The following is a 27,771-nucleotide window of genomic DNA, read 5'->3' as shown; positions in this document are numbered from 1 at the left end:
ATAAAGTTTAGAAGCTCAAAGCAGCCCCAATATTTAGAAAAAGGAGAATTATTTCAATGAAGTTTCTGAGTCAATCACATTGAATGCACTCATGAAAACATAATACATAGAATTGTTCATTTGCATGTGTGTGAACTATTTTTAGGACCGTATTTCTGGGTTTCCTCTAGTTTTCATATCTTAAAAGTTCTTAGTGAGCACTTTGAAAATAGTGTGCAAACATAATCCACATGAGGAATAAGAAGCTGTTAGTGCCGAATGATTGCCAAAGTTTAAAGAAGCTTGACTTTTACAGGAGAATGTGAGATTACTAAAGTGCTCCATGTGAAGCCGGGCATTGGTGGCACACGCCTTTAATCCCAGCACTCGGAGGCAGAGCCAGGCGGATCTCTGTGAGTTCGAGGCCAGCCTGGGCTACCAAGTGAGCTCCAGGAAAGGCGCAAAGCTACACAGAGAAACCCTGTCTCAAAAAACCAAAAAGAAAAAAAAAAAAAGTGCTCCATGTGAAATGTAAGCCATGTTTATAAAAGACAGCCCTGCTATTCCAATGATTGGTTTATCATATAACTTATCACTAGATTATATCAAACAGCCTGTGTTAATACAAATGGCTTCTTCTTTCGCATGTATCCCACTGAAGGTGAGAGGTTAAGGTAACCATGGCCTTTGCTGCCTCCAAGTGATTGAGTGGAGAATTGAGTATCTGCTACTCGCCATGGTCTTCCATTCACTTTCCTTCCAATAATAGTCTACACTTTAATTTAGAGGGAAGTATATGAATTTCATGTGTAATGTGCTGAGTTCTCTCAAGTTCCTCATCTGTGACTGAATGTACATGGAGTATCCCCCTCCTTGTTCTGTCTACCTGATTGACCTTTCTATGAAAAAAATTCTCCACATTCACATTTTTATTTTTCATTTCTACATTTTAAATGAATGTGTCTGACAACTTCCATTCCTCTCAGCTTAACAATAGTAATTTCAAACTTGGAATTAAATTCCTAAAAAACACTTTGAGCCATATGAGATTATTAATCAAGAAACAGACAAATTATTTTATGTTTGCCTGTCTGTATTCTTTTCCATTGGCCAGGAAAAGAGTGAGGACTAATAGCAAAATCTCTGCTTTCTTCTGTCCCTGCTGTGTGCTGGATCATTACCCAGTGGTTATTTATACATCTTTAGAAAGATGTCTATGTAATTGTCACTAAAATTCAGTTCAGAGCTCTGGCAGCATCTGCATCACATGACAACTTCAAAATGAGACCAGAACTTCTCACCACAATTAGCATTTTGAACATAGCTCCTGATCATTATGAAGTAGTCCATATTCCATTACCATAACTTGATATTTTTAGACTCTAGAAGCTAAAACCTAAAGTGATTTTTCCCTATAAGGTCTCCCAAATTGAAATGACATAAGGTACCAAAACCCTTTAAAGAGGATTTGGCATTTGTGAACACTGCACAGAGCCTGCAACAGCATGAATTAGACAATATCCAACACTGAGAAGTGGACACAAAGTCCCACCCCTAAACAAGAAGCGATTTGCAACTGGTATTGCTGTGATGGGTGGGGGGGGGAATCGGTATTCTCCAATGTCATCAATTTCATTCTAGGATAGGCCCCATGCCCAGAAATAGTTGACCAACATATAACAGATTCCACGGTTTTGTTTGCTTGTTTGGTTGGTTGGGGTGTGTGTGTGTGTGTGTGTGTGTGTGTGTGTGTGTGTGTGTGTGTGTGTCCTTTTTTTGTTATGGTTTGATGTGTTTTATCTTTGGGGTTTTTTGTTTTGTGTTTAGGGTTTTATTTTTTGAGAGAAGAAAAGAACATGAATGGGTATGGAGGTGGTGAGAATCTGGGAAACTTGGGAGAAGGAAAATACAATAAAAATATAATGCATGAAAATTTTTTAAATGATTTTAATGTAATAGTAAATAAATAATCAGGCTTTGGGTCAATTCTGTCATTTCTTAACACTGCATAAATAATCTATATTTTCTCATACCTAATGTACTTTTCTTTTTCTTATGTGGTAACACTATGAAAAGTATTAACACTATGTGATGAAAATTATCCAAATACAGGGCTTAGCACAATGCTCGGGCTTATCTATTGTAAATCAAATGCAGACCTTTATGTCTCATTGCTTTAATTTTTTATTATTATTATTATTTTATTTTACAATACTATTCAGTTCTACATAACAGCCACAGATCCCCTTGTTCTCCCCCTTCCTGCCCCCCTCCCCTTCCCGCCAGCACACCCCCCATTCCCACCTCCTCCAGAGCAAGGCCTCCCCCGAGGACTGAGATTGACCTGGTAGACTCAGTCCAGGCAGATCTAGTCCCCTCCTCCCAGATTGAGCCAAGTGTCCCTGCATAAGCCCCAGGTTTCAAACAGCTAACTCATGCAATGAGCACAGGACCTGGTACCACTGCCTAGATGCCTCCCAAACAGATCAAGCCTATCAACTGTCTCACCTATTCAGAGGGCCTGATCCAGTTGGGGGGCCCTCAGACTTTGGTTCATAGTTCATGTGTTTCCATTCATTTGGCTATTTGTCCCTGTGCTTTATCCAATCTTGGTTTCAACAATTTTCACTCATATAAACCCTCCTCTTTCTTGCTAATTAGACTCTCGGCGCTCCACCTGGGGCCTAGCTGTGGATCTCTGCATCCAGATTCCTCAGTCCTTGGATGGGGTTTCTGGCACAACCCCAAGAAGGACACGAGGATTGCCCAATGATGGAGAAATGGCTGAGATCTACATAAACAACCTGGACTTGAGTGGGAGTAATGAAGGGCAAGGGTCGAGGGAAAGAGAGCCTATGGGAGCGGGAGATCCCAGCTGGATCAAGAACAGAGAGGGAGAACAAGGAATAGGAGACCATGGTAAATGAAGACCACATGAGAAAAGGAAGAAACAAAGTGCTAAAGAGGCCCACAGAAAAAATCCACAAAGATACCCCCACAAAAGACTGCTGGCAACGGTCGAGAGACAGCCAGAACTGACCTACTCTGGTGATGGGATGGCCAAACACCCTAATAGTTGTGTCATTGCTTTAATCTTTAATGGCTTCCCTGAGGTCAAGAAGACAAGATTCACTGGGAGTGCTTTACCCCAGTGAACCTTGTACAAACTTACACAGCATTTGTACAATCAGCTCACACTAGAGTCTTCCCACAGATCTGATACCATCATTCATTTTCTAAAGTTTTTTTTCATGCTTTTTCCTCTATACTCCTGCTTTATTTTACTTAATTTGATTCCTATACTCTTTCCTCTTTCATTTTTTATTACATTTGATCTACTTTGAATGTGGATGCATGTGAATGCCTTGTGCCACTGAGTGAGTGTGGACATCAGAGGACAATTGCCAAGAGTCAGTTTTCTTCCCACCACCTGGGTTCCTGGGTCTAACTCAAGCCTTAACAGCCCATGCTTTAACTCACTGAGCCATATTTCCAGCCCTTCTCTATCTTTCTTAATTTCACTATTCCTTCTTGCTCCCCAAAACCCTGACTTCATAATTTAACTCATCATTTGACTTTCTCAGTGATATTCTCGTTAACTTGCATGGAAAGAATAAGATATAATTATTGCCATTGAAAATATCCTATTCATTAATAATTATTTAAGAAATAATTTTCTTTCACTGGGAAAACAGCTCAATATTCCTTGTAAACAAGCATGTTGTCAAGTAATGTTTGTAAATAGAGTTCTTACCTCTCTCCTCATCAGGTCTTGTGCTCCTGTATCTTTGGTCTTCAGCCAAAGATAAATTGCCAATGCCCTTTGGTCAAAGTTGTTTAAAGATATAATGTTAAAATTAATATCAGTAGTGAATTGCACACATTTAATAATTACTTTCTCAGAAATTACCTCAGTTTTCTATTTTAATAGTTATTAGACTGAAACTAAAGGACACAAAACTGAAAAACTAAATTTTAATAGGTTCTTATACATATTTTCTAAGTGTTATTCATCTTATTGGGCCTCTGATGATAAAAATTGGCAATGGAATTTTAGAGGAGACATGTGCATAGACATTAGAGAAGCCAATGTTCATAATTAAGCAAGGAATTAATTTCAGAATATCAATTATTTTCATTCCCGACAAAATTACAAGGGTTTAAATGCATATATCATCAAATTATGACCTGTGTACCAGTCAGTCATACAATACCATTACTTATGAACAATTCCAATGACCTCAATATTTTTCACATCTAAAGAAGAAATATGTGGCTGGTTCAAACAAAACTTTATGGTGGTTACTCCATTGTGATTAAAGTAGTAAATATTTGGGTCCTTTTTTTACTGGTTATAAAAGCTGGTTATAAAAAAATGATTGATACAAAATTTTTATTATGACTGAATACAAATACATAAACATTAGCTATCACCTATAGGTTTTTACAAGCAAAACAAAGCCACAGAACTATGGCAATCCTTAATATAGCGAAGAGAAACATGTTTTCACTAAGCATGGATAAGGTGCAAGTTGCTTCTGTGCACTCTGTGTTGTCCATACAATATGAGAATTAAAAACAATCATGAAGGTAATATTCCATCTCGCTTTGGGGAAAACCAGGAAGTTCTAATTTAAGTAACAGATAGATGTGGACCACTGTTTTCTTTGCTCTCTTGTCCCCCTGCTAGAATTTGTCACAGTTCTTCAGGATGCAACTTAATCCTCACACCCACAGATATCATTTCTGAGCAAGCATGTTAACCCTCACTCTGATACACACACTGAATACAGCACTCACTATCATTCTATCAATTTATATCAATTGTTTCTCAGTGGGGAATTTCACATACAATATTCACTAATTATTTAGACATTTTTGCTCCTAAACTGTAGCATATTACCTAATTTACTATGTTCAATGGTCAACAGTTTAGTGCTTTAGTTTACTTGCTTAACAGTAAGTAGGTATTATCCAACATAAAATGTCTGAAAGGAGCAAAGAACAATTTGCTACATTTCAATAGCCTATTCTGATAAAATTCCTGTAAATTATAAATCCATATGGTGGCGTGCATTTGTGTAAATTTTCAATCACTATACATTGTAATGCTAGGTAAAGTCAGTCTACTACAGTACTATATTTAGTAAATTTCTTTATTGAAAACTTTTTTTGATTTGCTTACAGAACACCAAAGCCTCCATTCTGGGTAGTGGGATTAATTATACAGTCTATTCTCCTCCATGGCAGAGACAAGTAAAAACACTATTGACCAAAATAAATAACTGAAGCTTAACCTTGGCAGTACTGAGTGGTCATAGGCAACATCAAATTTTGAATCACTAGAAAAGATAGCTCTTTAAAATGAATCAGTCCTGGGGTTAGCACTATGATACTGTTCATAACATCTACTACTTAATAATAAGTCTCAAACCTGGTATAACTTTTTAAATATCAAAAATAATGGAAAACATTTTAAGAATCTAAAAGCATACTTTAACTCAATTTATACCAGTCTGCTTAAGTACTAAGGAGGGTGTTAAAACTGAAAATTAAATAATCTATTGGTTCTCCAGGGCAAGGAAACTTTTTCCAGGGCAAGCCACTTTCATGTGGCTCCTGGTACATTGATTACCAATGGTCTTTAAAGGTTTTAATTTAAATATTCATATACCTGTCTTTGGATGTTTCTGCCACTACACCATTCTCCTTCTGATGCTTTTATAGTTGGCTCTGCTGTAATATAATTAGTTTTAAAACTTTAAAGAAAGTTTGACAAAAATGATAGTTTTTATAACCCATCCCAATGGGTACATCTACAAAACAGTCCCGTACCCAAGGCTCAGGGAACATTGCAAGAGGGAATGGAAAGATTGTAAGAGCCAGAGGATCGGGGACTTTGCTGTGAGACTGTGTCTCATAGTAACATCAGAAGCTACAGTGTAGAGTTTCATCAGCATGTTTAACTAAACATGAGCTGAACAAGGGTGACACCAATGAACATTCAAAACTGCATAAAGAAAAGTCCATGGGGCCTCAACCCTACACAGAGAACTACAGGCAACTAAGGAAAGCTGGGAACAGGAAAGATGGTCTTTCTAAGGGAAGAACACACCAATTTGTTGTCCAGTGCTAACTGGTCAGCCCTGAAAACACATATACAAGTATCATGATATGGACTGAACATGTTATATTCATATTTATACATATATGCATATATAAATTAATCCATGCAAAACTGACTAGTAAGAAAAGAGGCTATGAAATTGGAGAAGAGTGGGGAGGAGTATATAGGAGATTTTGGAGGAAGGAAAGGAAAAGGAGAAACATTGTAATTAAATTATAATCTCAAAAATAAAACTGAAAATATATATTTATAAATTAAGAAGATGAGTAACTACCAAAAGCCTCAATACATAGTACAGATGGAGGGTAGAAGTTGTCAGGTATATGGAATCACATAAATCTCATGGAGCTATGCAGATATTCCACTAACCCACAATAGAACATGGTATTGAAAAGTAAGAGTAAGGACTGAAGGAAATGCCTAGCTGATGTTTACCATGTTATTCTGACAAGGTAGAAAGTAGTATTCAGTATGATTTCTTTGATTTCAGTTTTGCTTTTGAATGATATTTCTACGTGTTAGGAAAATATAGCTTACCATATTATAGTATATGAATCCTTACTACAGACCCTCTACCATGATAGACTAAAGGCACTAAATTAATCAATACATCAATTCATAGATACAATCAATTGACTGTATGTCCAAGTTCAACTAATGAGTGTACTGTGCAGGAATATGGTATGTAAGTTCTGGATCACTCCACACTCCTACTTTCATAGGAGGTATCTGCTGTAACATCTCAGGCAGCTGAGTACACAGGTGTGAAGTACTGTAACCCCACTCTAGCAACTAGCAGATTTCGAAAACATGATGGTCTTTCATAACTGACCACAAGTAATCCCTGGGGGCCATGGGGATGCAGAAACGGCTCTGTTACTAAGACTTAAGACTCAAAATCTCTAAGCCCAAGTTTGTAATTTTTCTGAATATTTTCTGCTAAGAAACAATGTTTAGCAATATTTTCATTATTTACATCAAATCCTTCCATGAAATTAGAGGAACAAATGCATAGAAATGAGAAGGGGGAAAGCGTTTCAAATGTTTTGAGCTACTCAGTTCATAAATTATGACAATATTCACCTGTGAGGAAGGATTTCACGTACTTCACTACTGATCCTTCATTGTAAACAGGATCTCTTCTTTCAGTTGTAGGCTGCATGGACTTAGAAACAAATAGACAATAATTCATATGTTTCATGAAAAGAAGTTAATGATTCAGGACAAAATATAAGAGGGATTACCTTCCATTGAAGATGTTGTTCTGGGGAATCTATAATGCCAAAGAGTCATATAATCAATTATGCATAAATATGATAGAATGGACTGTACTTTCATTAAGATTACTATGAAAAGGTGCTTTTTATGTCTATCTTTTGAAATGGTTACTTTAAGTTTTGATCTTTTTTTTTGTTTTTTTTTTTTTGTTTTTTTTTTTTTTTTTTTTTTTTTTTTTGGTTTTTCGAGACAGGGTTTCTCTGTGTAGCTTTGCGCCTTTCCTGGGACTCACTTGGTAGCCCAGGCTGGCCTCGAACTCACAAAGATCCGCCTGCCTCTGCCTCCCGAGTGCTGGGATTAAAGGTGTGCACCACCACCGCCCGGCTAAGTTTTGATCTTGATAGGATTTTATTTTGCTTGTTCTGTCAGGGTCTCATTAGGAATGTTGATATACATTTCCCTTGAAACCCATTACTATAGCATGAAGCAGTATTTTCTTATTAAAGAAAGTTTTCTGAATTTATAAGTTTGAGCATTTATGACAGGTGATGGTACAGGAAAATATTCCATACAGTACATACATGAATGCATTTGTTTTTTATTTTGTTTGTTTGTTTTTGTTTTGTTTGTGGGTTGCATTTCTGTGTTTTTTCCTCTCTAGTTTACACATCTAACTATTTCAGTTCACTTCTCAGGAAGCATGTGAACCTCAGCTACAAATAATTCACAAGAAGTACTAAAATAGAATTGTCCAAAGACAATTCTTTCTCATTACCTAAGTTTCCTTCTACAACATGCCAGCATGCAGACTTTTTGTCAAAGTATATTCCAGATTAGTAGCCTTTAAACTTTTGAAGGATAAAAACTCCTTTCCTCTCCATGTAGTGATTGCATTTACAGAATCATGAAAAAACCCTTCTCAAAATATATGAAGACACAATGAACTCCTTATCCTAGAAACCTCACAGAATTCTATGTGTTATCTGCCCTCACTGGGCTCCCTTCTCTCTGGCTAGTGCTCTGCTCAGAAGTAAGAGCAGCATCTATGCTTTCTTTCCCTTCAGTTATATTGTAAACTGTTACACAGTGGACCTTTTATACATTTCCTTTAAGAGAAGTCTATGCAACACAAAAAAACACAGCCCACAGAATTGACTAAATGGGCTCATAGGAGCTCACAGAGACTGGAGCAACAATCAGGGAACCTGCATGGGTCTGTCCTAGGCCCTCTGCATGTATGTTATGGTTGTGTAGCTTGGTCTTCTTGTGGGACGCCTAACAGTTGTGGGGGTTGTCTCTGACTCTTTTGCCAGATTCAGAGACCCTTTTCCTCCTACTGGGTTGCCTCATCCAGTCTTGATATGAGGGCTTGTGCCTGGTCCTATTGTAACTTGTTATGCCATGCTTGGTTACTATCCCTGGGAGGCCTGGTCTTTCCTGAAGTGAAGCAGAGGAAGAATGGATCTGGGGAAGATGGGAGATGGGGGGAAGGGACTGACAGGACAGGAGGGAGGGAAAACTGTGGTCAGGATGTAAGATATTAAATAAATAAACAAATAAATAAAAAGTGAATGTATGAATAAATAAATAGTTTAAAAAGAGAAGTCTATGCAATTGTGTTTTGATTATGAAATATTCTTCATAGCCTTGTGTGTTTAAACACATATTTCCCCATCCAGTGACACTGTTTTGGAAAATTATAAAACATTTAGCAAGTGGAGCCTTGCTGGAGGAAGGTTTTGAGGTTTGATTGCCAGATTTTGCTTGATGTTCTCTCTATTTCCTGTTTGCATATGCTGCAATGTGGTCTGTCGGGTCCCTGCTCCTGCTTCTGTGACTTCTTTACCTCTGGCCATTTCGTTCTCACTGTGATTTCTTCAATCCCTCTGGAACTGTGAGCCAAAACAAACCCTTTCTCCCCTAAGTTATTGGTCCAGGTATTTTAATCATAGGAACAGACATGAAACTGGTACAGGAATTGGTACCAAAAGCATTGCTATGGATAGACCTATGTGGCTTCTAGGTTTGACTTTAGTTTTGTGGGAATAATGTGGATGATTTGGGAACTTTGGGCAGGAAAAGCCATTGAACATTGCAAAAGGAGCTTAATAAGCCATTCTAGTAAAAAGCTCAGAAGACAGTAGCACTGAGAAGAACATGAGCAGTGGAGGCATGGCTCGTGGAGTTTTAGAAGAAGACAAAGACTCTATCAGAACATGGGATAGAGGCCATTCATGTGCTATCTTGGCAAAGAACCTATCGGCATTCTGCCACTATCCTAAGAATTTTTATGAGGCTAAACCAAAAAATAATGATTAATTTCTTAGGCAGAGGAAACTTCAGGTCAGTACAACACAGGCCATGGCCTGTTCTTACACAGGTCCATAACAAAAGACAGGAACAGGTAAGGTACAAAGAACTTAAGAAACATGCATTTTTGGAAAGGTAAAGAGCATGAGGAAGCTTAAGGTTGCAGCCCAGGTCAAAAAAGAAAGAAGAGAGAGAGACAGAGAGACACAGAGATAGACAGACAGACAAACAGAGTTCCTAAAACCAGGTTCCCAAACTTTCAATAGTCCTCTCCCCTCTTCTCCCTGAGTGCTGGGATTATGGGCTTGCACTACCATGTCAAATTCAAGTGAAATTTTAATAAAACTGAGTTGTTACCTTCCTCTTGACCTTCAGCAGTATTTTCTGTACTTTCATCATTAGCCTTGAATAAATATGCAATATCCTTTGGTTGAGGTTGCTTGAACATACTCTGTTAAAATTAGCATTGGTAATGGATTACCTAGAGATTTTCTGATTTTCTTTTCCTTTAATGTTTTAAACAAGGTATGCACATTACAACTGGCAAGTACTAAAAATTAAGAAAAATAAATAAATCTCTTATATGTGTCTTCTAAATATAGACTATGTTGTATTTTCTTAGGTTCTCTGACTGTGTAAACAAGCCAGGGAAGTCTAAAGATGATATATCCATGGACAGAGAGTATCCAAGGTGCATACTTTAATGAAAAATTAGTTTCAAAATACCTAAATATTATTTACTCCTCAGAAAACTGTGAGGACTTTTACAATAATGATTTTTAATCCCATAGGGGAATTTGCAATAGCACTGTGCAAAATGTTTAAAACATTTTCAATGGCAGAAATGCCTTGGGTGTTCAAAGAAGATACCTAAGAGGCTTCAAAGTACATAACATTTACTCCAAACAAAATGTTGTCATAAAGGCTCCATTTGGGATTAAAGGCCTAAATATTTTGTGACAAACTTTTCCTATGGAAAAAAACAGCTATATGAAATAGTGAAGAGATATGAAAAAACAATTTAGGATATATTTGAATAACATGTAAATATGAGGTAGTATAGGCAGGCCTTTCACACTGAAGAAATACAAAAAAATAGAGCAAGCATTAATTAAAATAAAGGCATAAAAACATTTCTTCTAAGTGTATGAAATTCACCAGGTTCTTTTTTACACACTTTATTTTCCATATTCTATAAGCTGCAAGATGACCATGATGATGATGATACTATTTCTTCAAGTTTTCTGGCTAGTCCAAAATGTTGAGTCTCAAATGGGTAACAGTTATGACCCACTGTTACCTTATTTCTCATGTTCTCTGACATCATTCCCCATGGTCCCTTCTTTGTCCTTTGATTGGGACCCTCACAGTCACATCCCAAAATATATTATTGCAATAAAAATTTTCTCTGTCACTACCACACCCAACTTAAACACAAACCCTTCCAACTTAATACTATATTGTCTCTTCATACATAACGTTTATGCCATTTTTCCTATTATTTTGTTGTTTTGCTCTTATACTACCATCTTCTACCACAACCCCCAGGATCTCACAGCCTAGCACTTGCTTAATACTGAATAAATTCAAATTATTTAAAGTCCAAACAATTGAAAGGTATGCCAAGAGGCCTCAGGTACTAACAGCTACCTTACAGCAGCTTGAGTCTTTCAATGGTTTAGTATAAATTATAAAAACCATATAGTAGCACACATGTATGCTCTTTGTATTATATTGAGTCTTGATATAGTCTAATGCCAAGAAAGTCAGTGGGTACCATGTTTATTATACTAATGGTATTATTATTGAAATGCATATAAGATTCAATACATTGTAACAGAACAGCACAAGTTCCATTCTACAGTGTGATTAAACAGGCAATGATGTTGCTCACCTCTTTTCTGCCATAAGACTACTGAAGATTACTAGGTAACAAAGGAAGAACTGAAACTTCAGATGATGACTGGTATTTCAAATTTGAGTTAAACTCAACTTTTGAGTGACTGGGTATGACAATACATAGGCACAAAATAAATTCAGGAACAAACACTGTTACATTGCCTGTTTAATCAAAAGTATTTTGATTGATGTTTAACATGTAAGGAATTTCTAGGGTTGGAATGCAAAAATAATGAAGAAAATGTGGAATTAAATCCAAGGACAGGGTTTTGCTTAAGCTGTGTAATTTATAAGGTATAATATATTCTTATGGGATAAGAAAGTATTAAATCAGAATAAAAATTTTAAAATAAGTTTTTTAAATTATGATCTATTGATTCTCAAGAGCAGTCTAGAGAAATTTTGTGTGCACTGTGGTACATCATTTACCAAAGAAAATTATCTTAAACAAAAATTTCAGTGTAAATACTTATGTACCACTCCATGTTTCTTTTCAGGAACATCATGACATTTTCGCTCTTCCTCTGATGGCACTTGTACAGCTGATTCTGCTGAGAAATCCATATAGATAATTAAAATATTCTCAGAAGACTTTTTTGAATCATAGTGTATATGCCTATAGAATATCCAAAATGACAAAAACTGAATTTTAATTTTCCAGTTAAAAACTTTGATTAAGATTAAGGTTATTTGGATATTGACTGACTTGAGAAATCCATGTAATTACAAAAAGCTTCAATATATCATATACACATAGTCAGTAGAGAATGATATGTTACGGGCATGAATATATACTAAAGCCCATTCCCAACTATTCTACCAAATATGCTGAACATATTTACAGAAATAAAAATAAAAAACATGTGGGTTCAAACAAAATCATATTGAAATATATTCTCTATTTATAAGAGTGAATTTTGGAGTTCAATTAGCCATTTTCTTCAAAGAATAAGTATTCCCTTCCAAACCTAATTTTGTGAACACCCTACTCCTTACATTAAAATTTTTATTTTATCTGGTGCCTTGAAAAGCTTCTTTTTTCACCTAAGACTTAGTATAATATTTGAAAATATTATTATTGTGGTTATATTTTTGTAATAAGATATAATTTTCTGTCTGTGGTATGCTGGTAACACTTTTCAACACATTTTTTATAACATGAATTATAAGTTACTTCTTCATATATAACCATTTTCTCCTGGACTAGAAAGAACAATTTTAACTTCATCTTTGTACAGTCAGTCTTTAATTCATTTTATCCAATAATTATTTATGAAGTTCCTAGTAAGAACTAGCCTTGAAATTTAAAAGTCATTGGCAAAAAGTTTAAATCATGAACTTCAGGAAGTAAAGCTTGATTTGACCCCTAAAGAGTGATCTTAGGATGACTGAGGACAAAAAGAATAACACCATGAAAATAATTAGTAAAAGAGACTGCTAAGTGACAAATGTAAAAATGGGGGAAAAATTAGATATTACCAGCTGTTCTGTTGCATCAGGAGAGTTAATACTGAAGGGATAGGAAAGAGACTATCAAAGGTTTATATAAAACTTAAAGATTGTTGCACATTAATATTTGAAAAAATATCCTTCATATTCATTTTTACAACTTAGATAATTGTAAATATGAGGGCAGAATCAATGTTAAAAACTATTAATGTTTGAAAAAAGAAAAAAGAGGATATAGATAAGAGGTAGATTATTGAATCTACTTTGAAAAAATGATATAGAAATAATAGGATAAAAGAGTAGATTATTGAATCTACTCCAAAAAAATGAAAGATATAGAAATAAAATAAAAAGGTAGAATTTTGAATATACTCAGAAAAAAGAGAGAGTTTGGATATGATAAGATAAAAGGTAGATTATTGAATCTACTTTTAAAAAAGAACTACTTGTTTATAGGATAAGTAATGATATTACATTTCAAACATTTATGCTTACTTGTTTCATAAAGATTAATATTATTAACTCACCTTCTTGGAACCACCTCCCACACTTTATATAAGGGACTTTGTTTGGAACAGAACCATTTTCCTCAAGAGTAGGCTGTATGGGTTTAGAAATACAGTACTTTAGTAACTCTTGAACATTTCATAAAAGAGGAGGCTAGATATACAGAAAAAATAAAAGATTAATTACCTTTGATAGAGGATATTCTTTGGGGGTGTCTAAAAATGTCAAAGAGAGGAAAAGTGAATTCCACAGAAACCTGATATTGACCATATACATTCATGTAGAGTTAGTATAGAAAATAATCCTCATGAATGAGAATGGGTATTTTCATGTTAAAGTTTGGTGGATTCTTGCATGGCTTATGGTGTTTGGCCAAGCCAAGAAAGAGCAATTCAAAGATATCAACTGGAAAAAAAAAATAACACAATAGCTGAAAATAAACTCAGAGTTTCCCATAAATAAGAGCGCAATCCAAAGAAATATAACACTGATGCAATAGAGGCACAAACATTTGGTGGTAACCAAAAACTGTCTGATTGGATTTAAGGCCCACTGCATGAGAAGGAAACCATGCCCAACACTGCTCAGGTGGCCAAGAACCTGAGACCCAATAGGCCATGGACCTAAGGGAAAACCCAATACTATTGTTCCACTAAAGAAACGTAGCGATAAAATGATTCCTGACAACATTTGCTACACCCACAGATCAGTGTCTTCTTAAGCCAACATCAGAGAAGCTTCCTCCTGCAGTAGATGAGAAATAATACAGAGGTCTATAGCTAAACAATGTGTAGAGTGAGAAACCTTAGAGCACTCAGTACTAAATGGATTATCCTCACCAGACTCCTCCCCTCAAGGTTCAGGGAGCTGTAGCTAGAGTTTTCCTGCTTTGCCCATAGTCAGGACAAATCTTTGTCACCTGCCAGTCCCACAGCCACTCAGACCCAACCAAGTAAACACAGAGACTTATATTGCTTACAAACTGTATGGCTATGGCAGGCTTCTTGCTAACTGTTCTTATAGCTTAAATTAATCCATTTCCATAAATCTATACCTTGCCACGTGGCTCGTGGAGTACTAGCATCTTCACATGCTGCTTGTAATGGCTGCGGCTGGCAGTGACTCCTTCTGCCTTCCTGTTCTTTCTTTTCTCCTCTCTACTAGTCCCGCCCATACTTCCTGCCTAGCCACTGGCCAATCAGTGTTTTATTTATTGACCAATCAGAGTAATTTGACATACAGACCATCCCACAGCAGGGAGCTATGTGGGAGAGGAGACAGAAAGACTGTAAGATTCAGAAGGGATGGGGTAGCAACAAGAAAAATAGTGTCTTCCAGACACAACAAGACTAACAGATAAACTCGTGCACAAGACCTACCCAGGTCTCAGCCAAATGGTGTTCCAGCACTGAGACAGGGAAGGGAACACAGGCTCTCCAACCCTAATAAGAAATTATTTCAATTGACAACCACTCACAAAGGATAAGTGCAGTCCTCATCCCTCATCAATGAAACTTCTCTTTGCAACAGATGGAGACCACTACAGAAAACCACAACCAATCAGAATGCAAAGTTGTTGGTCTCAGTCCAAATGGATACATCTACAAAAAAAATTTCTCTCACCTAAGGGAACACTTCAGAAGAGGTGGAAAGAACTTTCATATTGCTTGTGTTTTTTGCTGTGATCTTGGTATACTGATTTCTTTTGTTGCTTGTGTATTTGATGTGAAATTCTAGCCTGCCTCATACTGGGTTAGTATCTGGATCTAGGTCTTGAAGTGAAGTCCTAGAGGACAGTATTTTAGGGAACTCAACAAACAAAGCCAGAACTTAATGTCCAGAGCTAGACAAGGGTGTATGAATGTAATATGAGCAGACTTGAGTCTAGGGCAGTGATTCTCAACCCATGGGTCATGACCCCTTGGCTTAAATGACCCTTTCACAGGAGTCATATATCAGATATCCAACATATCAGATATTTACATTATGATTCAAAACAATAGCAAAATTACAGTTATGAAGTAGCAACAAACATAATTTCATTGTTGGGGGGTCACCACAACACAAGGAATTGTATTAAAGGGTGGCAGCATTAGGAACATTAAGAACTACTACTCTATGCACTCACATTTTGGTTATTATTGGAACTTCGTCAGGTTCTCTTATACTACACAATTCTTTAAATTATTTGTTAATATTTCTGGGGATGTGTGTAAATCTAAACTATAAGAATATCCAGGGTACGAATTTAAGAGTAGAAAGTGTTCAATATGTGATATGTAAGTATATAAAAAGTTAATTAATTTAAAACACTATGAAATAGACTGTCAAAATTAAAAATAAATCGACTTGCCACAGAAAAATTAGAAAGAACTAGTCTGCTAAAGAAGTCTCTGTCCAAATTATTTACTATAATTTTATTGAATTTAACTTATAATTGGTATATTTTTCCTCCAGTATTAAATTTAAAGCAGAATATGAAACAATGATAGTTCAGGGTTGTTTACTCTCTGGCTGCATTCCTGACCACTCTTATGACTGAAACACCAGGCCTTTGTTTTCAGCTCTCTTTTAGACCTGCATGGTGTTTTCCTAGGATCTAAGAAGACTTTATAATAGAAACATACATATAATTGTCTTGGTTATGGACTAGAGAAACCTCTGAATGGGACATGAAAAATGTGCCCATGTCCCTTTAAGGCATGAAAACAGAAATTTCTTCTTGGAGTAGTTTAACCAAGAGTGAACCCAAATTTGATATTTCTGCTTCTCTCCCTGTCTTCCCTCTGTAATTTGTGATTACTGAATTATCTGTAGTCTGTCTGTTGTGTGTTACTAATGTGTCCCTGTTGCCTGCCTGTGGTGGTTTGAATGGGAATGGCCCCCATAGACTCCTCTTTGAAGAGCACATAGGGAGTGGCACTATTAGGAGGTGTGGCCTTGTTGGAGGAAGTGTGTCACTGTGGGGGCAGGCTTTGAGATCTCATATGCTCAAGTTGGCCTCAACTAACCCCAAAAAGCACTTGAAACCATATGCAGATGTCATTGATCTAGATCTACATGTTACTTCCAGCATTTCTTGGCATGTTAAACAGGCTTCGTACACGGTAGGATAGTAGGTTGAATATATAGTCTTAGATGATCTCAAGGCATATTTGTTGTTGTTGTTGTTGTTGTTGTTGTTGTTGTTGTTGTTGTTTGGAGACAGGATTTCTCTGTGCAGTTTTGGTGCCTGTCCTGGATCTCACTCTGTAGGCCAGGCTGGCCCCAAACTCATAGAGATCTGCCTGACTCTGCCTCCTGAGTGCTGGGATTAAAGGTATGTGCCACCACCACCTGGCCTCAAGGCATATTATTAATTTGACTGTAGGGTCTGTCAAAAATTCAGTCCCCTTGAAAGCATGAAATATTTTTAGAAAAATATATCACCACAATAAAGATACATAAAAGAAGATATAAATGATTTGTTATCAACTTTAAACAAATTACCTTGAAGTAGCAAATACCTTTCTTGAAACATTAAGATTAACACCAATAACTGCTTTATTTACTTCAAATTCTTCAATGAAATTTGGAGAATATGGACAGTAATGAGCAGACTGTGAGCATTTCAAATATTTTGAGTTACTTGTCCCATAGAAATTAACATTACAAAATTTACCTGCTAAAAATGATTTCACTGGAGTCATATCCCAGGCCTCCTTTGGAAGAGATTCTTCTTTTACGATGGTAGGCTGTATGAATTTTAAAAAAAAAAAAGATATTTAGTGGCTCTTGTACCAGTAATAGAATATGAAATTAATGATTCAGAATAAAATAAAAAGTAACTACCTTTGATTGAGGGCATTTCTTAGAAAATTCTGAAATGTTCAAGAAACATAATCAATTAAACACAAATATGGCAATATTTACTCTATATTTATAAAGAGTTAGTATGAAAAATAATCAACACGGATCACTTGGTAATAGCTATTTAATTTTCTTTTAATGAATTTTTACTTTGTTTTATTTTAGACAACTAAGGAACATGCAGAAATCCAATGAACAAAATTAAACCATAGTTGTAAATTATACTTAAAATTATGCAAAAGAATATGATCTTGTAGGAAAAGCATATATACCTATGTGAGATGGTTAACTGATTGAAAGAAATCTGATCTGTGGTTTTAGGAAGAAATCATGGCATGAGGAGGCATTTCCTTTATTGAAGTTGATAGCTGAATGTGTCAGCACATATCTCTAATGAAACATTTAAGAGACATTTAAACAATACTATAAGAGCTATCCATGTTCTCCACATCATATTCTAATTTCTGCACCACCAGTCAACTTTAAAACTTCAAAGATGTAAGTGATTTATGTATTATAGTTTTCAAATTTGATCAGTTCGGGTATTCATGTGCAGAACGACATTACATAAAGATTCTCTTCAACAGACACATATGTAGACTACTATTTAGACATTTAGACTTTATTTCCTTTTTTCAGTGTATGTGTCTTTTTGGTAAATGCTTTTCAGAATATATGTGAACCCAAACTATAAGAAAAGGGAGGATACAAGAATGTGAATATATCTCAAAATTAATATGTGTGTGTGTGTGTGCCAACAACTACAAAAATAGTTCATTAAAAATCACTTTGTGAGATAGGATTGTCAAACAAAAAGCAAACTAAGTTGTCACAAAAGAATTATAAAATACTGATTTGCTACATCTCAAATCAGAGCAGTGCTTAATATTAGAGGTGTTATGTATTCAATAAGTAACCATGTATGTCCTTTTTTTACAATTGTATTATTTGGTAAAGCATAGAAACAGTCAAGTAGAATTTCATCAATTAACAATCCTATAAGGAAGTTAGCTATCATTTCAAAACCAGATGATGATTCTGTATTTAAATAAATCTCTTCTGAATCCCTAAAATCATTATAATCTACATCTTTGATACCTTACATTTACAGAAATAACCGAGTGCTGTAGTTCACCACATGACTCTCACTCCCTCTTGGTTCCAATCACTCATATAATAGCAATAATCTCATTTTCATTTGAATCAACATATATCAAAGATTTCTGAGATGGTTTCTCCACAGATCCTTATCATTAACTCTAAATTTGCATATGTTACTTATTTATTCCTGTGTTTGTTTGTTTTAAATCAACATGACACAAGACACAAGATAGAGTCTTGAGAAGAGGGAACCTCAGTTGATAATATGCCCCCATCAGATTTTACTGCAGGCAAGCCTGTGGAACAGTTACTTGACTACTGATTGATATGGAACATCCCAGCCCCACTGCGAGTAGAGCCACTCCTGGGGTATATAATAAAGCAAACTGAGTAAGCTAGGAAGAGCACGTCCATAATCAGCATTCTTTCATGGCTTCTGCTACAGTTCCTGCCTCCAGGGACTGGCCTTGGCACCCATCCCTTGATGGACAGCGAGCAGGGATATGTAAGCCAAATAAACCCTTTTCTCCTTGAGTTGCTTATGGTCATGGTGTTTACCACAACAGAAAGCAAAATAAGACACTTCCTATCTTCAGTTCCACTATGTAATCTTCCCAGCACATTATTTCCTTTTTGTAAATTGATTTTATAAGTAAATTCCCTTCCTTTTCATTTGGTGTTGATACAAGTGTACAGATTAAATCTCCAAACATGTATATAGAATAGATGTGGGATTGATGATAAAACAAAAAATCTCATTGAATTACATTTTCTCCATGGCATTTCTATGTTCATTCTCCCCTTCAGAAATATTCTAAGAAACAATAATAATATTTCAGTTTTCTTAGATACTGTATTAAACTATCCACCAAAGGATCTTTCTCGATTTCTTTAATGAAAAGTCTACACACACTGGTGTGCTTAGAACACCAACTGCACCACTAGACACCTTCTTAGAAATGAGGAATCCCAGAAAATTTGAACCAAAATTATTTCAAACATTGTCCACAACAGTTTGATCATGAAAATTTGAGCAGCTCTGGTCAGTGAGTCTCTTTCAAAATTCCTTTACTATAACTGAACTCTACAGAATCTATTCTCTATGTGGCATAATTTTCCCACCACATTTCCCAGTTTGAATCAGCATCCTAAATCATGAACTTTGGGATATTCCTTAGACCTCTTGATGGAGACTTTTTTTAAATTTTATTTTATAATTTAATTTAATTTTACATATCAGCCACGGATTCCCTTGTCCTCCCCCCTCTCACCCCTCACTCCCCCTACCCCACCTTCCCCCCAGTCCACCCCCCATTTCCATCTCCTCCAGGACAAAGACTCCCCTGGGGACTGAGTTCAACATGGTAGATTCAGTCAAGGCAGGTCCAGTCCCCTCCTCCCAGGCTGAGCTAAGTGTCCCTGCATAAGCCCCAGATTCCTAACAGCCAGCTTATGCACTGAGGAAAGGTCCCAGTCCCACTGCCTAGGTGCCTCCCAAACAGTTCAAGCTAATCAAATGTCTCACTTATCCAGAGGACCTGATCCAGTTGGGGGCCCCTCAGCCATTGGTTCATAGTTCATGTGTTTCCATTCATTTGGCTATTTGTCCCTGTGCTTTTTTCAATCTTGGTCTCAACAATTTTTGCTCATACAAATCCTCCTCTTCCTCGCCAATTGGACTCCTGGAGCTCCACCTGGGGCCTGGCTGTGGATCTCTGCATCCAATTCCCTCAGTCATTGGATGAGATTTCTAGCTCGACAAATAGGGTGTTTGGCCATCCTATCACCAGAGTAGGTCAGTTCAGGAACCCATTGACCATAGTCTATTGTGGAGGTATCTTTGTGGATTTCTGTGGACCTCTCTAGCACTTTGCTTCTTCCTAGTCTCATGTGGTCTTCATTTATCATGATCTCTTATTTCTTGTTCTCACTCTCTGTTCTTGATCAAGCTGGGATCTCCCACTCTCCTAAGCTCTCATTCCCTAGCACTTTGCCCTTCATTACCCTCACTCACGACCAGGTTGTTCACGTAGATCTCATCCACTTCTCTGTCATTGGGCTATCCCTGTGTCTTTATTAGGGTCCTGTCTTCTAGGTGGCCTCCCTGGAGTTGTGAGTGGCAGTCTAGTCATCTTTGTTTTACATCTAGTATCCTCCTATGAGTGAGTACATACCATGTTTGTCTTTCTGAGTCTGGGTTACCTCACTCAGGATGATTTTTTTTTTCTAGATCCATCGATTTGCCTGCAAACCTCATGATGTCATTGTTTTTCTCTGATGAGTAGTATTCCATTGTGTATATGTACCACATTTTATTTATCCATTCTTCAGTTGAAGGGCATCTAGGTTGTTTCCAGGTTTTGGCTATTACAAACAATGCTGATATGAACATAGCTGAGCAAGTGCCCTTGTGGTATGATTGAGCATTCCTTGGGTATATGCCCAAGAGTGGTATAGCTGGATCTTGGGGGAGATTGATTCCCAATTTTCTGAGAAAGCACCATATTGATTTCCAAAGTGGTTGTACAAGCTTGCATTCCCACCAGCAGTGGAGGAGAGTTCCCCTAGCTCCACATCCTCTCCAGCATAAGGTGTATTCAGTGTTTTTGATCTTAGCCATTCTGACAGGTGTAAGGTAGTATCTCAGAGTCATTTTGATTTGCATTTCCCTGATGATTAGGGATGTTAAGCAATTCCTTAAATGTCTTTCAGCTATTTGAGCTTCCTCTGTTGAGAATTCTCTGTTTAGTTCAATAACCCATTTCTTAATTGGACTGTTGGGCATTTTGATGTCTAATTTCTTGAGTTCTTTATATATTCTGGATATCGGCCCTCTATCAGATGTGGGGTTGGTGAAGATCTTTTCTCATTCTGTAGGCTGTCACTTTGCCTTGTTGACCATATCCTTTGCTCTACAAAAGCATCTCAGTTTCAAGAGGTCCCATTGATTGATTGTTTCTCTCAGTATCTGTGCTACTGGTGTTATATTTAGGAAGTGATCTCCTATGCCAATGCGTTCAAGAGTACTTCCTACTTTCTCTTCTAGCAGGTTCAGAATAGTTGGATTTATGTTGAGGTCTTTGATCCACTTTGACTTAACTTTTGTGCACAGTGACAGATGTGGATCTATTTGCAGCCTTCTACATGTTGATATCCAGTTATGTCAGCACCATTTGTTGAAGATGCTTTCTTTTTTCCATTGTACACTTTTGGCTTATTTGTCAAAAATTATATGTTCATAGGTGTGCAGATTAATGTCAGGGTCTTCAATTCAATTCCAGTGGTCCACATGTCAGTTTTTATGCCAGTACCAAGCTGTTTTTATTACTGTAGCTCTAAAGTAGAGCTTGAGGTCAGGGATCATGATGCCTCCAGAGGTTGTTTTATTGTACAGGATTCTTTTGGCTATCCTGGGTTTTTTGTTTTTCCATACGAAGTTGAGTATTATTCTTTCCAGGTCTGTGAAGAATTGTCTTGGCATTTTGATGGGGATTGCATTGAATCTGTAGAATGCTTTTGGTAAAATTGCCATTTTTACATGTTAATCCTGCCTATTCATGAGCATGGGAGATCTTTCCATTTTCTGACATCTTCTTCAATTTCTTTTTTCAAGGACTTAAAGTTCTTGTCATATAGGTCCTTCACTTGCTTGGTTAGTGTTACCCCAAGGTATTTTATATCCTTTGTGGCTATTGTAAAGGGTGATGTATCTCTGATTTCCTTCTCAGCCTGTTTGTCAATTGTACATAGGAGGGGCTAGTGATTTATTTTGAGTTGATCTTGTATCCTGCTATGTTGCTGAAGGTGTTTATAAGCTGTATCAGTTCCTTGGCTGAATCATGGGGGTCACTCAAGTATACTATCATGTCATCTGCAAATAGGGAAAGCTTGACTTCTTCCTTTCCAATTTGTCTCTTGATGGAGACTCTTAACCTATGACTGAAGCCTCATGTCTTTCCTTTCTCTGGTGCTATTTTAGGTCTTATGGTATTATACTGGGATTTAAGAACATTTTCAACTGACATTAAATAATATATACAGCTGAGGACAGATGTTGATTATACACAAGATATAGCACTGAAGAAGGATCTAATACATCAGATCTTTATACCTTCCCCAAAGTGAGGAAACAAGACTATGGGAACACATTGTTCAGTCTCTCACATACAATTCTGCATTAGCAGATCACTTTATGGTGTTTTCACATGAGAAATCCCCTACCTATGATTTTTACATGAATTTCATGCCCCCCACATGATCCCTTTCTTCATTCCCTTCATTTCCTCTCTATCTTTTCTACCATTCTCAATACATCCCCATTCTTTACCGCACCCACCTACATCCTAACCTCCCTTAGGCATTAAACACCTGAGAAGGAACTCAAACCCTCCCCCTTTGTGATACAACTCATTTAGCCATCTTAAAACTTGTTCTTGACCTGCAGATTACTGCAACCTAATATATCCTGCTACTTAGTAAATATTTAAGAGGTAACTTTTCTGGCTCAGGGTATACATAACTCCTTGTGTTTCAAATGAATATTCTAGCAAAGGACATTTTATTGTAAGATTCCTCACCTTTTTCCTGACACATCACCATTTTTTCTCCTTTTTGATTTTCAGCCATTGATAAATAACCAGCATCCTGTGTTTGGATTTGCTTGAAAATATTCTGTTAAATAAGCATCAACAATTAGTTACAACATTTTCAAATCACTTTCCAGCAAAATCTGTTTTCTATTTTAAAAATCAATTAAATTTAATTTAAGGGGCAGGGAGAAATTGGAGGGAAAAAATGGGATGTGGATCAGATCCAAACACATTATATGTGAGTACAAACTTTAAATTTTAATTTAAAAATAAAAAAAATCTAATTTGCCAGATGGTGGTGGGACATGCTTTTAATCCCAGCACTTGGCAGGCAGAAGCAGGCAGATCTCTGTGAGTTCAAGACCAGCCTGAACTACAGAGTGAGTTCCAGGAAAGGCACGCAGCTACACAGAGAAGCCCTGTCTCAAAAAATCAAAAAAAAAAATCTGACTTAAAATAAGTATATATTGAAAAAGTATTATAATAATAATGACTCATCATGTTTTACTTATATAAATTTGTGTATACACACATATACATACACATGTATGTATGTATGTAGATAATAATAATAATAAATAAAAAGAGGTTATCAATTTGAGAATGGGGAGTCATGGAAGGGGTTTGAGGGAAGGTAGCTGGGAAAAGGAGGATGGAAAATGATGCAATTCTATTTAAGTCAAAAATATATTTCAAAAAATTTTATGTAGCGAGCCATCAAACAAATCTCCTGAACCTGATAATCACATTCACAAAAGTACAGGGGTACAAAACTAATGTGCAAAAATTAGTAACCTTCAAATGGCAAAGATATCAAGAAAGAAATCAGAGAAACAGTCCCATTCATAACAACCTAGTTAAAAAAATCTTGGAATTAGTCTAACTAATGAAATGTACAAGTGCACAATGAAAACTTTAAGACATTGAAGAAGATACCAGAAGATGGAAAGACCTTTTTGTGCTATTTTTTTAATTTTGTATTGTTTATCAACTTGACATAAACTAGAGTTACATGAGAAAAAGGAACCTCAATTGAAGAATTGCCACCATCAGACTGACCTTAGGGCATGTCTGTGGGCATTTTCTTGAATAATGACTGATATGGGAGGGCCCAGACAACTATGGGCAGTGACGTGGGCAGGAGGCTCTGGCTTCCATAAGAAAGCAAGCCGAACAAGTGAAGGAGAATAAGCCAGTTCCCCCATGGTTTCTGCTTCATTTCCTACCTCTAGGTTCCTACTCTAACTCCTGCTTCAGCTCCCCTTGATGATTAACTCTAATCTGTTAGACATAATAAACTGGTTCCTCCATGGTTGCTTTCAGTCATGGTTTTTATCAAAGTAACAACAACAACAAAAAGAAAAAAACTTGAACATCTCATATTCTAAAATATATACACAAATGTGTGTGTGTATTTGTGGGAGGGGATACATGTGTTCAGTTGGAGCTACCCTACACAGGGCACTATGCTTATCCCAGAAGCCATACATTGTCCAATTTCCCAGGACCTGAGTGCGGGATACCTCATCTCAAGTTGTTGCTCTGATATGTCCCTGGGAAGCCCTCCCCAAAACAGTAGAGATTATTCCTATTGCTCTTGGTTGACCATCATAACTTGATGATAAGACCCTATTGCTGAAGACACTGCACACTATAACATTGGTTATAGAATGTGGATAAATCAAGTTGGGACTGACCAAGAAACTTCCTCCGTGCTGTTTAGCTCTCATGGTATTGGAAGTTTGCAATATAAGTAGCTGAAGAATAATATCATCAACAGTCTTACCCAATTGTGAACCTTGTGAACTGCAATAATGATCATCATAGAAAGATAGGCCTATGTTTGTAGTAGTGGTATGAATGTTACGGAGGTAACCAACCACTTTCTTGTTTGATTTAAAGCCTGCTCCACAGGAAGAAACATATGCCTGGTACTGTGCCTCTGGCTAAAAATCCATAATTGATGGATGATCTCACAGGCCCCAAGGGTATACTTGCAACTATTATCTTACTAAGGGGACATAATATTAAATTGTCCTCTCAGTTTACATCTCTCTACCTGCAGATCTTAGACCTCAACAGAAATTTTGTTCATGTAGCAGATTATAATTAGCACAGACTCAAAACTGGTCAAAGAACAAAGAGTAAGTGACTGTGAAGAGCTCAGTCACAAATGCAATATCTATATCACACCTCTTCCCCACAATTCAGAGATCATTATAGGAGAGGGGACAGAAAGATTGTAAGGGTCATGGGTTGGGGAGGAACAGAGCAAAATAGTGTCTTCAGGATGTGACAAAAATAGCTATACTTATGAACTTAAAGCATCTATAATTGCCTGCACAAAGTCATCACAAGATCAAACCATTTGGTATTCTAGAAGGAAATGGAAAGGAGTACATGAATCTTCTCCCCTAACTGAAGAGTTAAGGACAGCTAATGGCTTTTCAGAAAGGAAGAATCGGTTTTCTTTAAGGGTGTGGCTCTGGTAGGTAGAACACACTCCATGATAGGAAAGGATCATGGGGGACAGAAGAGATAAGGAGGTATAGAGACTGGGATAGCAGGAGACAGGAGCTACAATGGGGAAAATAGAGGGCAAGTGTTTTGACTTGGGGTGGAGTAAGAAGTGTATTACAAGGAGAGAGGGAAGGTGGAGAGATAAATAACACTAAGGATGTCTGAAAGGGGCATAAGACAACTCATTATTTTATGAGCTTACATATATTCATATACATTAGATATATAGATAAATAGATACATACATACATACTCAAGTAATAAGTATATGACAACTCCTGTTCTCTTCTACATGTCCTTCTATATTCAGAAATATCTTCTCTGAGCTCTTATTTCTGTTCACACTATCATCCCAATCATAAATTTGAGTAAAGCACCTTTGTCTCTTCAGGGTACCCTACCAGAGTGTGCCATCACATCTGAATACATGAAATTCTCTATCTTGACATCAAATATGTTCATGAAGAAGTTGTGTTTACTGATTCTATTTTCACTTTGTCATAATTTTGTAGAAGTTAGTGTTTACTGATTCAATTTTCACTTTGTCATAATTTTGTATGTTGAGTACCTGATTACTTAGTTCTTAGCTGATACTTAGTAATTTACATTATTCAAAGTCATGCAAGTAATATGACTACTGTGAGACCTGAAACACTAATATATTCAAATAGCATATGCTTTTCAATAGTTTTCTCCAAACTAGACATCTAGATACTGACAGGAACTCATAACAGTTTGCACTAAATTCAGTCCTGATACATTCTGGTATTCAGTAAAGTCACTGGATAACATTTTAATATAGTTTCTGACTCCTTTTATTGAAATATGATGAGTTTGAAGGTTATTGTTTGGAACACAACACCCCTGGCCCTGATGGAAGGTACCTTGTCTTTATAGGTAGTGTGACTAATTTTATATACCTGTGATATCTCCCAAACCAGAGATGCTAGGAACCAAAATGAGTAAGTGAAACTTAAGCATTGATTGTACTGACTGGTCATAGGAAACCTCAATTTTTAACTAATGGCCCTTTCTAATCCATCAAATTGTGGGGTGGTCGCCTTGAAATCATTCAAACTTTAAAGTGATTAGTTTTAAGTCTCAAATTTGATCTATTCTTTAAATAGGTAAGTAGGCTATAAAAATGGAAAACAATAGTAAAAATAAAATTTTTCAGATACATCCAAGAATCAAGGTTATATGTTAGGTTTATATTGTAAAAACATTCTTATTTCATAACTAAGTAAATGGTGTTGAAATTAAACATTAAGTCATGATCTATTGATTCTGAGGGACTCATTTTACATTATTTTACCATGAGAAACATCAATATGTAATTCAAATTTAAATACTTAAGTACCAGTGGCAGATTCTTTTCAAAGTCATCATGACTATTTGATTCTTCCTCTGATGTAAATTTTACAGCTGGTCCTTCTGGCAAGTCCACATATGTGATTAAAATAAACCAGGAAAACATTTAAATAACATGATAACAATTGTTCCATATACAGAAAAAATCAAACATTAGTAATAACACCAGCTGGGCTTTTGATTTTCCAGTTAGAATCTTCAAATAGATTTACTCAACAGGATAACTACTGACTTATTTAACTATCAAAAGCTTCTGTGCATTAGTTAGACAACAGCCAAGTGTATCATGTACACAACATACATACATCTCAAAGAGTCAATAACAATCACTCCATTAAACACCAATGAACGCACCTTTGAAAGCAAATAGAAAAAGATATATGGATTTACAGTATTTGCAGTATTACAGCATTTACAGTAAACCACACACTTTTCTGTATTGAGTCACATGTCATAATCTATTGTCCATTTTCCTCTCTGACTACTCATTCTGTGTAATTACAGAACTTGAAATTTACATTGGTAAAACTGACTGGTTATAGACAAGATCATTGTGTAGATACGCTAATGTATAGTTAATGTAACTTAGAGCTGAAACACTATGTCCACTTCCTACAGGCTGGCTTCTTTCTCTAAACGCTCAGTGTCACCAGGCTGTCTTTCTTCATTACGGTTCTCTTTGCCTCGGTGACCACACTTGCTTTCCATGGCACTACCCTTGGTGCTTTTGCTTGTCTTCCCTTTGTATCTTTGTCATTTCCATTGGAAATTGTACCTTTATTGGTCTATTCATTTTGTTCCTGGACTACATTGGTGCTCTTGTACATTATTTTTGCATAAATTCCAATAATC

Source organism: Peromyscus leucopus, chromosome 17, assembly GCF_004664715.2.
Source record: "Peromyscus leucopus breed LL Stock chromosome 17, UCI_PerLeu_2.1, whole genome shotgun sequence".
In the NCBI taxonomy this organism is placed as follows: domain Eukaryota; kingdom Metazoa; phylum Chordata; class Mammalia; order Rodentia; family Cricetidae; genus Peromyscus; species Peromyscus leucopus.
Note: the sequence above shows the minus strand (reverse complement) of the source record.